Below are 14,815 nucleotides of genomic sequence, written 5' to 3'. Positions count from 1 at the left end.
TCTACTCTAAAGTGCTGTCAGAAGGGTCAAGAGGGAGTACAACCTAGGAGAGCCTCTCTTCGGATTTAGCATGTGAAGAGAGCAATGGTGCTGAACTCTGCTTAAAATCACCTTGGAGCTTTTAAAAAAATACCAATGCCAAGTTTCACCCCAGACTGAATAAATCGGACTCTCTTGGTGATGAAGTCTAAGTCTTGGTATTTTTTTAAAGCTCCCCAGGTGATTTGAATGTGTGACCAAGGTTGAGACCACTGCAGTAGAGTATTGCATAGCTTATATTAGAGTGTGAGCTTATTACCTGAAGCTAAGTTAAAAAAAAATAAAGTATCAGTTATTTACTGAGTGCCTTCTCTTCATCAGGTGTTGTGCTGGGCACTTACCTTACATTAACCCAGAATCCCCACAACTGCTGGGCAAAGCAGGTGATGTGTTCTCTCTCCATTTTACAGGAGAGAAACTGAGGCTTAGAAAGATGAGCTGATTTGCACAAGATCACCTAGCTGAAAGTGGTAGAATTTGAGGTAAGGTTGATGAGATTCCAAAGCCACTAAACCCTGTGCTTCTATAAAGGACCCACTGAGGGGCTGATGGCAAGAAAGGACCACAGGCTTCAGCAGATAATGCATCTGTGGCTATGGTAATGGGCCGGTTAATAAAGACAAGCAATTTCAAGGTACTTTTAAGGACAAATTTCAAGTGTTCATCTGCCGTGTGCTTTCCTTGGCCCTTCCCTTGTTTCCTGCTGTGGCTATTCCCTATTCTCCTGTCATTTAGTGTGGCTTCTTCTGGCTCTCCAGAAGATAAGCTGTGCTAGAATATAGGGCATGTCAAAACCAAAATCCATTGTCTTTCTTCCCAAACCAGTTTCTACCCCTGTGAGCTGCCTTCTGCAAAGGAGCACCTCCAGTCCCACAGGCATGGCAGCCTGGAACCTGGAGCTCATCCATAACCCTTTCCCCATCCTGATGTCCCTACCATGTGGATTGCAGAGCTTGGTCTAGAGCCAGCTCCTAATGATTCAAAATCCTCCTCCTCTCTCTTGCCTATTGTCATTAGTCTTTCGGTCGTTCTTCCTTCTGTTTAATCATGTTATGACAGAAAAGGCATGCTACTTGTTTAAAAACAGAAGTAAAACATAGTGTAAATTTCTCTGAGTATGGATTTTCACAGTTTTGACTTTCAGAGACATGTTAATGTTCTACATATTCAAACAATGAAATCAAACCAGGAATTAGGAGAAAGTGAAAAAAGCATCCTAAAACTAGAAGAAAACTGAAGCAAACAAACTCCACTGTATTTCAAATGAATAACATAACCACAGTGAAAAAATGTGATTGAAATAACTTATGAACATGGCATTCAATTCTGTTTATGCTGTCTTGGATAGGGCGATGAGATGAGAATAACCAAGTCCTGAACTCTTTATAGTAGGTGTGCTTTTGGGAGAAACCATTCTGAGACTATTTTAGGTGTATTACAGGATTGAGTAGTGAATAAATTCGTTAATATTGTTGGGAACAAGAGTTGTCATTGTGGAATAAGAGAGGTACAAATGTGCAAGTCAAGAAAGAACCCTGTAGGAACTGATTGGAATTAGAGGCATTGGTGTGGATTCAAAATCATGTGTGTGTGAGTATCATGTGTAGATACATATATATGTATATTTCCCAGCTCTATCCACTGAAAAGGCCAAGAGGCAATGAAACTCCAGCAGCAATGAACACACCTAATGCCCAGATCTTGGTCTCTGATATCATTCCCCAATAAAGGGAAGCAGGGCTCCTTGAAGAAATGACTGATCCCCAGGCAGAGGCAAAGAAGGTATAAGTTGAACGTGAACTATCTTGTTATACCAAAAATAAAGAAAATTATAAAGGAAAAAGATGGAATGTATCACTGGAAGCAGCTTGAAAGGATTCTCACTGGTCAAGTCAGAGATAATTTGAGCACTTAAAGACAACAATGAATTATAAAACATGGAAGAAAAAAACCCCATGAGTCTATACTGATAATAAATAGACAAAGAGATCAGTAGAGAGGAAGGGAGGTCCCTTGCTTATAGTGGAATACCAAGTACCTACTGGTAAAAGTGTAAGGAGTGTTACAGTTGGAAAAGTCATCATTTTTGTGACTATCATAGTGAAGTTACTTCTGGTAAGAATCATCAACAGATGCCATCGTAGTCTGGGTTGCTTCAACATAAGCATCATAAACTGGGTAGCTATTAAACAGTGGACATTTATTTCTCACAGTTATGGAGGCTGGGAAGTCCAAGATCAAGGTGATGGCATATCTGATGTCTAGCAAGGGCCCTCTTCTTTTAGATGGATGCCTTTTTCCACTGTGGCCTCATATGGCAGAAGGGACAAGGCAGCTCTCCAAGCTCTCTTTTATTAATGGCACTAATCTCACTCATAAGGGCTCTGCCTTTATGACCCAATCACCTTCCAAAGGCCCTACCTCTTAGTATCATGACACTGGGGATTCAACATACTAATTTTGGGGGGATACAAACATTCAGACCATAGCAGATGCTAAATCTAGGAGAGAAGTTTTGATGAGGAACAGATGATGAGATGAATGCCTCCACAGTGGCCCTGAAACAGGGTTGGAAACTTGAGGCACCCAAAACATACGTGATGCCTCAAGTCAGACACCCAACAGACCATTCTCTTTCAACATCCATGTCATAAAAAACAGCGTAGTTTAGTCCCAAAATTTTCTTTTAAATTTGGTTTCTCAATGACTTTAAACCTTAAAGTAGAAGTGTACCAAGCAGACACCTCATTTTTCAGTATAGAATTAAGTTCTGCTGATAACGGATGGATACTTTCCACATTAATGTAAAATGTGAGCATGCATCTCAAGATAGTGTAATGCACTCCAGGAACCGACAGTGATATATTAAGATACTGATTAGAAGTAAAACTGATACATCATTCCTTACAGTGTACATGAATAGTACCAGTGCATAACAGTGCCTTTTGGGACTGAGGTCATTTATTTTTTCTCCTGGATATACTGTTTATATCATGTTCTCTCCCTCATGTTATATATTAAATTGTTTAATGTAAGCCATAAGAGAGCAAATGTCACTTAAAGGTCTTTTCCCCCTCTCTTAAAATCTGAAGAATCAAATCTTCTAAAGCAGGTGATCTGTCAGTTTTCATTCCTGAATGTCATTGGTACGTACAGCATTTCTTATCAGTTCATTTCACATTCCCAAATCAAATAACTATTAATCTACAACATCTGAGAAGAAAGACTGGGAGCTTCCTGGCTTTTATGTAGTCTACTTTCTGGGTCCCAAATGTGTGTCTGCAGGAATAAAAGCGTCCCTGAAGTTGGTGGGAAAATCAATTCATTATTACAAAGTTTTCGATGAGGGGAAGGCTGTTTAGAAGCAAGTTGATAATTAATAACCACTATTATTCCTTTTGGAAAATCTGCATGTGTGTGTGTGTGTGTATGTAGAGTGAGCATAGTGATATTAGGGTGAAGCAAATATATGTCTAAAAAAATAGAATGATACAAAATTAAACTCTTCTGTTATCATAAATACCTCTTCAATCTAGAAGTACAGCAATAATAATCACTACTTTTTGAGGTCTATGGTGTACCTGGCACTGTGCAAGAACTTTATATACATCATCTCATTTAATCTGCACCAAAATATATCCACTATGAGGTGATAATGATTATTCCACACCCAATCCATCAGCAAATCTTGTTGTCTCTGCCTTCAAAATATCCTCCGCATCTGTTTCCCAACACCCTTCCCTATGATCACCCAATCTTCCGTTCTCATCGATTGCCTGGATTACTGTTAACAGCCTCTTAATAGGTTTCTCTGCCTCCCTGTGGTCTCTGCGGTATTTGTTAGTGCTGTTCACACAATATTCCATCTTGCAGGCACATGGCGGGGTTGTATTCTCCTGATGTCTTTGAAGTCAGATGCCGTCAGGTGTTTGCTTTGGCCAATGAAATGTGAGTGGAAGAGACATATGTCACTTCCAGGTTGATGCTTTAGGGCCTGTACATGAGTGGCTGTGCTCTCTTTACTCTCTGTCATGCTGCTCCGTCCCCAGGTCCCAGGGTGGGGCAGAACCCCAGCCAACTTACAGTGGATGGAGAGTGTGAGTGGAAAAAACCTTGTCTTTTATAAGCCACTCAGAGTATGGTTATTTATTTATTTATTACAGCAGCATGATCTAGCCTATCCTGATTGATGGCTCCCTTTGTAGTCTCATCTTCAAACTACAACTGAAGTGGTTCTTTGAAACATCCATCAGTCTAAGCTGCTCAGAACTTCTAACGGTTTCTCATCACCATAGAATGAGACCCAAAGTGCTCTCTTTTAGGCTCTTTACTGGCTTTGACCTCATTTCCTACCAGTCTCCCCATTGCTCACTTTCCTCAAGCCACACTGGCCTCTTTGCTGTCACTTTATCATTCCTCAAATGTTCCTGCCTCAGGGGCTTTGCACCTGCACTCTGCTCTGCTTGGTGACTTTTGCCTGGATATAATGCTCCTCCTGTCCTTTATTCTGTCCTCTGTTCAAATGTCTTCTCTTTAGAGAGGCCTTCCCTAATCACCTTATCTGAAATAGCCCCCCAGCACTCTCTAGCTCCTCGCCCTACTTTATTTTTCTTTATAGCATGGATCAGTTGACCATTACATGACACTGTAGTCTCTATTTCTTTTTCTTTCTTTTTTTTTTTTTTTGAGATGGAGTTTTGATCATGTTGCCCAGGCTGGAGTGCAATGGCACGATCTCAGCTCACTGCAACTTCTGCCTCCCAGGTTCAAGTGATTCTCCTGCCTCAGCCTCCAGAGTTATAGGAGGAGTTATAGGCATGTGCCACCATACCTGTGTAATTTTTTGTATTTTTAGTAGAGACATGGTTTCTCCATGTTGGTCAGGTTGGTCTTGAACTCCTGACCTCAGGTGATCCTCCGGCTTTGGCCTCTCAAAGTGCTGGGATTACTGATTGAGCCAGCATGCCCGGCCTGTTTTCACCCACAGCTTGAGCTTACTATATAGTTATTGGTTCACTCTGGGCACTCAGTTAATGTGTAGAATTACTGTGAGCCCCATTTTATGCACAGGGGAAACTGAGCACAGAGAAGTGAAGTAACTTGACCAAGGTCACACAAGTAGTCACTAGAGGAGCTGTGATCAAGCCTAGTTCCCTGACTTTAATGTACTCATCAGCTGGACTTATTTCCACACAGCACCCCAGACTCCCATCAGCACATGTGAGTGCTGTATCCCTGGGCGACTAGGTCACCCAGCCACGCACTGATGAGGACTGGGGTTAGGATGAGTGGTTTTTAGAGATTCCACGCTCAGTTGTGGTTCATTTGTCTTATGGGTTTCATAATCTGTTTTCTAAGTTCATTTCCACTACACCCTCTCATTGTGCTAATGGAGAAGACTTGTCATATGCTAAATTAAAAAATCAGAGATCCAAAGGTCACTACTTGCCCTTAAAAGGAACGGTTTCTGCACTTAACCTTGAAAATGCAAGTGTCTGCTGTTAAGGAATGCACTTTGAGCACAAAGGTCATGGAGCATTTTGAGGAGGCCCCTGTCCTGGAAGTTGGGAGAAGTGCTTTGGCTGGGCAGGGCAGACTTGCTCAGGGCTTAGAGGAAAGAGCTGCCTCCCCACCTCCACTGGGCCTCATACTCACCTTGGAGCAGGGCTTCCCTACCAAAGCTGACAAGAACTGGAGATGCTGATAGAGAGGTTTGTCAATAAACATAAGGTTTGCCTGGATGATCAGCTAATCTCCAGCTGAAGTTTTTATTTTTATTTTTTTAATTTTTTAATTTTTTTAAGAGATGGGGTTTCACCATGTTGGCCAGGTTGGTCTCGAACTGCTGCCCTCAGGTGATCCGCCCACCTTAGCCTCCCAAAGTGCTGGGATTACAAGCGTGAGCCACTGTGCCTGGCCCCAGGTAAAGTTTTTATACAGTCTGAGACTATTGGAAGAAGCAACACCTTAAGAGTTCATCAGATCAGAAGAAGCAGCTTCTCCGCTCCTTCTGGAATCTCTCCCTAGTTCAGCCCGCCTGCCTCCACTCCTGCCTCCACCATGTCCATCAGGGTGACCGAGAAGTCCTACAAGGTGTCCACCTCTGGCCCCAGGGCCTTCAGCAGCTGCTCCTTAACGAGTGGGCCCAGTGCCCGCTTGAGCTTCTCCTGAGTGAGCAGTAGTGGCTTCCGGGGTGGCCTGGGTGCAGGCTATTCTGGGGCCAGCTGCATAGGCATGGGAGGCATCACCGCCGTCACCATCGACCAAAGCCTGCTGAACCCCATTAAGGTGGATGTGGACCCCAACATCCAGGCCGTGCGTACCCAGGAGAAGGAGCAGATCAAGACCCTCAACAACAAGTTTGCTTCCTTCATCGACAAGGTGCGGTTCCTGGAGCAGCAGAACAAGATGCTGGAGACCAAGTGGAGCCTCCTGCAGCAGCAGAAAACGGCTAGGAGCAACAGGGACAACATGTTTGAGAACTACATCAACAACCTGAGGCGGCAGCTGGAGACTCTGGGCCAGGAGAAGCTGAAGCTGGAGGCGGAGCTTGGCAACATGCAGGGGCTGGTGGAGGACTTCAAGAACAAGTATGAGGAAGATATCAATAAGCATACAGAGATGGAGAATGAATTTGTCCTCATCAAGAAGGATGTGGATAAAGCCTACATGAACAAGGTAGAGCTGGAGTCTCGCCTGGAAGGACTGACTGATGAGATCAACTTCCTTAGGCAGCTGTATGAAGAGGAGATCTGGGAGCTGCAGTCCCAGATCTCCCACACATCTGTGGTGCTGTCCATGGACAACAGCCGCTCTCTGGACATGGACGGCATCATTGCCGAGGTCAAGGCGCAGTACGAGGAGATCGCCAACCGCAGCTGGGCTGAGGCGGAGAGTGTATACCAGATCAAGTATGAGGAGTTGCAGAGGCTGGCTGGGAAGCACGGGGATGACCTGCGGCGTACGAAGACTGAGATCTCCAAGATGAACCGGAACATCAGCCGGCTCCAGGCTGAGATCGAGGGCCTCAAAGGCCAGAGGGCTTCCCTGGAGGCCGCCATTAGAAATGCTGAGGATCGCGGGGAGCGGGCACTCAAGGACGTTCATACCAAGCAGCAGGAGCTGGAGTCCGCCCTGCAGCGGGCCAAGCAGGACATGGCAAAGCAGCTGCGTGAGTACCAGGAGCTGATGAATGTCAAACTGGCCCTGGACATTGAGATCGCCACCTACCGCAAGCTACTGGAGGGCGAGGAGAGCCGGCTGGAGTCTGGGATGCAGAACATGAGTATCCACACGAAGACCACCAGCGGCTATGCAGGTGGTCTGAGCTCTGCCTATGGGGGCCTCACAAGCCCCGGCCTCAGCTACGGCCTGAGCTCCAGCTTTGGCTTTGGCACGGGCTCCAGCTCCTTCAGCCACAAGGCTGTGGTTGTGAAGAAGATCGAGACCCGTGATGGGAGGCTGGTGTCCGAGTCCTCTGATGTCCTGCCCAAGTGAACAGCTGCAACAGCCCCTCTCAGCCTGCCCCTCCCAGCCTGCCCCTCCTGAGGCTGCCCCAGAGCCCAGGAGGGAGGTTGCTGTGCAGGGGAGCGCAGGGAACAGGAGACCCACCTGACGTTCAGCCCTAGCCCTCAGCCCACCGGCGGGGAGTTTACTGCCTGGGGACCCCCCTTGCCCGTGCCTCCAGCTGCAAAACAATTCAGTTGCTTTTTTTTTTGGTCCAAAATAAAATCTCAGCTAGCTCGGAAAAAAAAAAAAAAGAGTTCATCAGATCAGTACTTTCAGAGCCTGGCCCGTGGACTGCCTGCCTTAGACTTAGCAGAAGTGAGTCTGAAATGGAGTCTTGCTGGGTCCCGCTCCAAAACTTCAGAATCTGAATTGTTGGAGTGGAGCTCAGGAATCTGCATATTTAACCAGCTCCCCAGGTGTTTCTCATGAACACTCAACTTTGGGTCTCGTTCAAACTTCTCATTTTATAGGTTTAGAGAAACTGAGGCCTAGGGATTTGATTCTTGTGGAAATGATTATGTCAAATTGCAACAAGAAAAGGTGAAAGTAATTTTCAGGGTAATATAGAATTTTAAGAGTCATCATTCATCTCTGTTTTTGGCACAGATCTCCTTAATAAAAAAAATAAACATTAAAACACAGGTCCATATATAAAGCATGTGGCAAGTAGAGGTTTACTCCAATATTCCTTGAAGTCGGTTTGTGGATTCTCTGTACCATTCTAGCGCTGATGACTCCTCTCCGAAACAATAGCTTCTCGTGAATTTTGCTCCAGTGTTGACTCAAAGAATTAAGGCTTCTAGGCGTTAGCTGGCATCTGGAAGAAGTGAGAGGAAGAACAAGAGAAGAAGAAAAAGATGTGTTAAAGCCCAACAGGTTATTCATCAAAATAAATATTGCGAAGAGGTTTTTTGGAGGCCCTTATGAGGCCCTTATTACATGAGGTGAGGGAATCGTGTGTAGTGCACTAGTAAAGTCAATGTATCCATGTGAACCATCAAAAAAAATTTTTTTTCACAGATATGAAATTAGGCTAAGAGCCTATCAATCAGCCCAGGAATGACTAATTATTGGAGAACAGACGATTCTCTGTAGTTTCTCCTTTGTATCAATACATGAAAAAAAAACCCTAGAATTTTGTGGTCAAATGTGGCTGTAAATGAACAGATAGGAGCCGAAGCAAATGGAAGCATGCCTCCATTCCTAAGGGAAGTTGGTGAGCTGCCCACAGAATTTGCTGATAAAGACCCATCTGTTAAAGTGGAGGAGCGTTGGCAATACATTTCAACCAGAGACCATAAGTGGTTATTTTTTCTTGACAGGCTTGTTGGCTTTTTTTTTTTTTTAAAGCCCAGAAAACTATTTGAGAATGAAATATAGATGATGATATTGGCTTTAAGTTAACGTTACACTTTTTGTTTGGAGAAAGAAAAATCCATCGACCCAACTTCTCTGGTAAACACTGTTGCGTGATAAATTGTTATGAGAGTAAAGTCATAAGGAAAACTCAGCTTCACAAATGACACACGTAGAAAAACAGCAGATGTCTGATGAAGTAAAGAACCGACTTATTGCCAAGACCTTGAAAAACAAAATTAATTTCCTTTCGTCTTTGATAATGATGATGTAATGTAGTTAATAGGAAGAGCCTGCCACGCTCAAGTAGTTATAAAAGGAGAAACGTTCGCCAGGCACCGGGTCAGTGCTATTACTCTCACTATGTCAGTCGCTAGATGAAGCAAGTGAAAGGAGCAAGGAACTTGTTTTGTGTTGTTTGCAATGTAACTGGACTTGGATTCTATTATGACTTTTAAGCAGCTATTTCATAAAGAGGTAAAAAAGCTGGTTATGTAAGCTGTGCTCTGATAATGATTTCAGTTATTTGAAGTCTTTGGAAGTTATTATCAGTGAAAAAGATACTTCACAAGAATAAAACAAAGTCGTTGATATTTTAGAGAACAATTACATTTCCATAGGGAGGAGAATGCTCAGATTTTAGGTAAATGAGGCATATGGCTGGTGCACTTTCCCACACGGGTGAAAATTTTAAGTACATACTCAGGAAAGCTTTATCCAACAATTACTTAAGCCCATGGACAATTTATAGGTGCTCTCTCCTTTCAGCTCCGGCTAAAAAGAATCAACACAAAAGCTAATTTTAAGAACATCTGACCATTGCTGGCATCTCATGTTTTAGGATGTAGAAACTGATGAGTTTTCTGGCTCCAACAAACTAGATTTAAAATCAGTGAAGCAACAGGCAGCCTAACCATGGTCTTGGTATTAGAATTGGCCCCATTCAACCACACATCTGAATTTGTTTTGTCTGTTATGAACTATGGGCCATTGGAACAACCTTTCTCTAAGGTTACTCAGAGTGTGAGAAAGTTAGATGTCTCTCTCTGGATACTTGGTGGCCAGAGGGTCAGAATATCAGCCATTACAAGTACCAGTGTGGTAAGGTTGATGAAGTTAGCCCCTGTCTCCAGGACATACTCTTTAATGTGCATTCATTTAGGATTGAAAGTATATGTGTGTCTTCCTTAGGGTCCCTTTTCAGTGATTCCACCAGCAGAAACTTGGCAGACAGGTCAGCAACACAACCTGGAGACCTCTAGCTTAATGCCCAGGCCAGAATTTTGCATTTTCTCTTGTATTTTGAGACTAGTCGTTACCTCTTTTGTCTGGGGGAGATTCTTCTCCCTTGAGAAAAGAATTTTGAAGAACTCATGGATGGAGTCTTTCCCAAATTCATGACAGATCTGTTTTCTCTGTTGTTTTTATTTTTTCTTTTCTGCTTTTAGACTATTTATATTAGAAGCACATTTAAAAATTCTTTGTTTATTATTTTTCTTCTTTTCTATTTACTTCCTCTGGTATAAAGTTTGGATTATCTAGGAGGGAAAACTGACAATATACTCATCGGCCTAAACTCTACTTTGCTATCATAAGAAGTTGCCTGGTTCAATGATGCTTCAGTAAATAAAAACAACAATAATAATAGGAACTGTTTATCAAGCTTGGTGCCCTATGTGTTAATTAGATACTTTTAAGTGTTCATCAAATTTTAATAGAAAAATGAGGTAGGTGTCAGGAATAGCCTCATTTTACAGATGAGGTAATTGAGAGGCTTGGAGAAGTTAACTTGCTCAAGATCACACAAACTCTTCTATGCTAAAACTGGGATTGCAAGGCCCATGCTCTTAATGACCAGTGTATATCATTTCTTACTGCTCCTCAGCATTATATTTTGTTTGCCTTTTAGTTACTTTACTCAGGAGTGAGACTTGTTCTGTGACATCAACACTGGCTATTCTCAACTGGCCTGAGAGAATAAGTCTGTGTGCACACAGGCTCTCCCTATTGTGAAAAGGTTCTTATTAAATCCAGTTGTTTGATTAATACATCATGGAGGCTGCTGAAAGTGTCCTTAGAAATATAGATCATACTGTGGAAACTCCTTCGCTATCATAATGCAACAAGGTCAAAAGTTGCTTTTTTGATTGAACTGGGAGCTCTGGATATGTCTTCAAAACCCCTCTTCTGGCCGGGCGCAGTGGCTCACGCCTGTAATCCCAGCACTTTGGGAGGCTGAGGTGGTGGATCACCTGAGGTCAGGAGTTTGAGACCATCCTGGCCCACGTGGCGAAACCCCGTCTCTACTAAAAATACAAAAATTAGCCAGGTGTGGTGGCCCACGCCTGTAGTCCCAGCTACTTGGGAGGCTGAGGCAGGAGAATTGCTTGAACTCAGGAGGTGGAGATTGCAGTGAGTCAAGATCATGCCACTGCACTCCAGCCTATGTGACAGAGGGAGACTTCGTCTCAATAAATAAATAAATAAATAAATAAAACCCCCTTTCTGCTGTGACTTCAGCTAGGGGATTCTTTGCTCAGTAGTCAAGCCCCAGAATAGGGAGGAAGGGAGCCTTTTAAGTAGAGCTGTAAATCTTAAACCCTTGCATTTTCACACAGAGTTAAGGAGAAAGAAGTAATAACTTGGGAGCTCATCTCACAGAAGACAAAAACCTAAGGGACAATTTGGTGCACTTCATGCAGAAATTGAGGGTGGGGGGAGGATTAAAAGACAGGGAAGGGACTAAGTGCTTAATAGGTAGATTCTAGTGATGAGTTCTAAGAGAGAAGAAAGGGTGAAAAAAGAGACGCAGAGAAAGCTGTCTACATGGTAGATATATTAAGAAAGAAAAGTCAGGCATCAAGATAAAAGAAAAATATCTGTCTGCGGGTTGGAAGATAATAAATTATTTCCTTGGATTTTCTCTAAAACATCCTGTTGTTTTCATAACTTTCTTGGAGTGGCAGGGTTGCTGATATAGCCATTATTATAGGCTAGAGAAATTAGGAATTGTACATTTTACTCTTAAGAACATTAGTTTTTTAGCCTTGATTTTGGTATAAGCTCACTATGAAAAAAGGAGGAACTCAGCTTATAGCTTTGAAAAATATAAGACATTTGTCACTGAACATAGAGCAGTACAAGTGCTAAGTCCCAAGTAATTGTGTTTTCATTCTCTGGAATGGATGGGGGCAATATGTGAAAACCCAGAAGAACTCACAAGAAAATTGAAGTGGTTGTATTACTGTCTTGCAAATAAATACTTGTCTAGAATGGGTACAAAGGGGTTGGAAAACAACAAATAACACCACACAATACCACACAAATGTATTTTTTTTCTTGCAGTATTGTACGTATACACAACCATGGGCTCGTTATCTTTACCATATTGATGTTTTGGGTTCTCAAAACCAAGTTGAGGTTAAAATCATAAGCTTTACAGACAGATGAGAGAGACAAGGTTCAGGTTTCAACTTTAATCATTATTTGTTCCATATGTTTTGGCAAATCACTTGAGACTCAATCTCTTCATCTCTAAAATAGGGATAATCTCCCTACCTCACAGGGGTGCTGTGGGGACTAACGTGAGAATATGTCATACACATTCTTGGTGAGGGAAGATGCTCACAAAATTGTAACTATTATCATTCCCTAGATGCTAAACATATCTAAGCATTTAAATATAAATAGGCAATTTTGTGTTTGGATTATTTCTCCCATTCCCTGCAAAGCCAGGCAGGTTCTCAAAATACCTGCACGCTAAGCAGAGTGCAAGGACATTAGATGCCTTCAATGCTCTTCAAGCCCTCGAAATAACAAGTCAGATATTCTGTAGCTTCTCTAGAGAAGCTGTACCTTTCTTCTGAGGAACACTGGACATTTCATTTATTCATTTGTTCATTGAATGTTTATGTAGCTCCTGCTGTGTGCTAGGCATTGCCTAGGTCCTGCACGTTTAAGAGTGCAAAAAATAGATAAAGCTTCCTCTTCGGGAAACTTATATTCTAGAAGGGGTAGAGAGCTAACAATGAACAAATAAGCACCGAAGGGGATTCCTTTATTATGATGGCACTCTAAAGAAAAGTCTCAGGGCAATATAATGATGAACAACTGACGGGGTGGAGGTGGAGGACTGATTCAGATAAGGGAAGGGGGGTCAGGGAAGTGTCTCGGAGCAGGTGATCATTGAGCCAAGATCTGAAAGATGAGAAGGAGACGGGGAAGGGCCTTCCAGGTAGGGAGAACAGCAAATGCAAACATCTGTAGGCAGGAAGGAGCTTGATGTGTTGGAGAAGGAGCAAGAAGATGATCGTGTTTGGAATGCGGTGAGGGAAAGGGAGCGTGCTGCAGGCTGAGGTCTCTGTGAGGGGACAAAGACAAGGAGCAAAGAATTATAAAGGGGCAGGGGGGTCACTGCAGGAAATATCTCCATGATCAGACTCCACTTAATTCCGCTAAAGCAGAAGTGTTCATGGTAAGCTGACTCCTTGCCCCTTAGACACCCAACAAAGAGAAGGATCAGGAGATAAAGTTAAAAGAAGAATCATGGGAAAAAAGAACATTAGAATTTTGGTGGCAATTTTACTTTAGAAAATAAAACAATATACAATAAAATCCTCATTTCCCCAGTCTTTCTGGTGGGACTGAGTGAAATGGAACCACTGTAAAGCTTCTGAAACACCTTATTTCAGCTTATCCTCAATATGGTCCTGATATGTTATAAATATTGTGTGTGTATATATATATATATATATATATATATATATATATATATATAAAGTTACCATATATTATATGTATTATATATATTTGTATATAGGCTTATATTTCTATTAAAGGCTCAAAATCAACTATATTTATTTCATATAAATTTTGATATTTTAAAAAAATAGAAGCATGTTATATGAAGTATAATATCACCTAGAAATAGACGCTGCTATGGTTTGCTTGTGTCCCCACCAAATTCATGTTTGAAACTGAATCCCCAATGCAACAATGGTAGGAGGTAGAGCCTAGTAAGAGGTGATTAGGCCATGAGGGCCCTCATGAATGAATTAATGTAATCATCATGGAAGTGGGTTAGTTATGAGTGGCTTCATTATAAAAGCAAGTGTGGTCCTCTCTTCCTTGTTTGCTGTCATGCTCTCTTGCCCTTCCATCTTTTGCCATGAGATGATGCAGCATGATCTCACCAGATGTTAGCACCAGGTTCTCAGATTCCAGAACCATGAGCCAAATAAATTTCTGTTCATTATAAAGTCCTCAATCTGTAGTATTCTGTTATAGCAGCAGAAAACAAACTAAGGTAGGTGTATAGACAGTATTTTAGCCTTAAATTCCCAAGAGTTTCTTGCCAATCCAGAGGTCATAGGCTTGATGGTTTCATGCTAGATGACATAACCACATAGTATTGCTCTTTAACCCTATTGGTGAAGGTGTGGTGCTAATGAGGCAAGGACCATCAGTTCAAACACCAGTGGTTGGTTATCCGTGTTTTGTTACAAGACCAAGAGTTCGTTTAGCCAGTTTCAGGCACATGTACCTGTGGCCATGCAGAGCCCAGGTTATAGTGTGCAGGGGACAGTGTAGATTTGTCATAAGCAAAGCCATGTGGGAGATCAGGCAGTTGTCTCACTGCGGCCCCCACAAGGACACCTTGAGCTGAGGCTCATTTTCTGATAGCAAAATCCTCTGATATTTGAGAAATCCTGTTGAAAAGCATATTCTAGTACTTTTCATTGGGCAAGTTATTTTCCCTTTGCTAAAATAGTCTTATTCACCTAATGTTTCCCTGACTTTTTTCAGCAACTTGGTTTGATTCCATTTTAACATAAATCTCAGCACACTATAGGACCTTCTTTAAGTTATGCAGTTTTGAGTGCAGGAAAGTAATTTTTCTTGACAGAAATGA

At 42.4% G+C, this 14,815-nt stretch overlaps 1 pseudogene across 10 annotated transcripts in view; it reads left to right on the top strand.

The window, feature by feature from the left end:
• Positions 1-14,815, top strand: part of LOC118144943 (keratin, type II cytoskeletal 8 pseudogene) — a 376,247-nt pseudogene that overhangs the window by 93,731 nt on the left and 267,701 nt on the right. For 5 of the 10 annotated variants that reach the window (XR_013521224.1, XR_013521223.1, XR_013521222.1 and 2 more), the window contains exon 5: positions 450-521. The exons of 4 other annotated variants lie outside the window; for them this stretch is intronic. The product of XR_013521224.1 is annotated as a keratin, type II cytoskeletal 8 pseudogene, transcript variant X4 (transcript). Of the gene's footprint in view, positions 1-449; positions 13,613-14,815 lie in introns of those variants that run through there. One more of the 10 variants, XR_013521221.1, reaches the window with a different exon arrangement.

The sequence above is a fragment of the Callithrix jacchus genome, chromosome 8 (genome assembly GCF_049354715.1).
Source record: "Callithrix jacchus isolate 240 chromosome 8, calJac240_pri, whole genome shotgun sequence".
NCBI lineage: Eukaryota > Metazoa > Chordata > Mammalia > Primates > Cebidae > Callithrix > Callithrix jacchus.
Note: the sequence above shows the minus strand (reverse complement) of the source record. Positions and strands in the feature narration are given on the sequence as shown.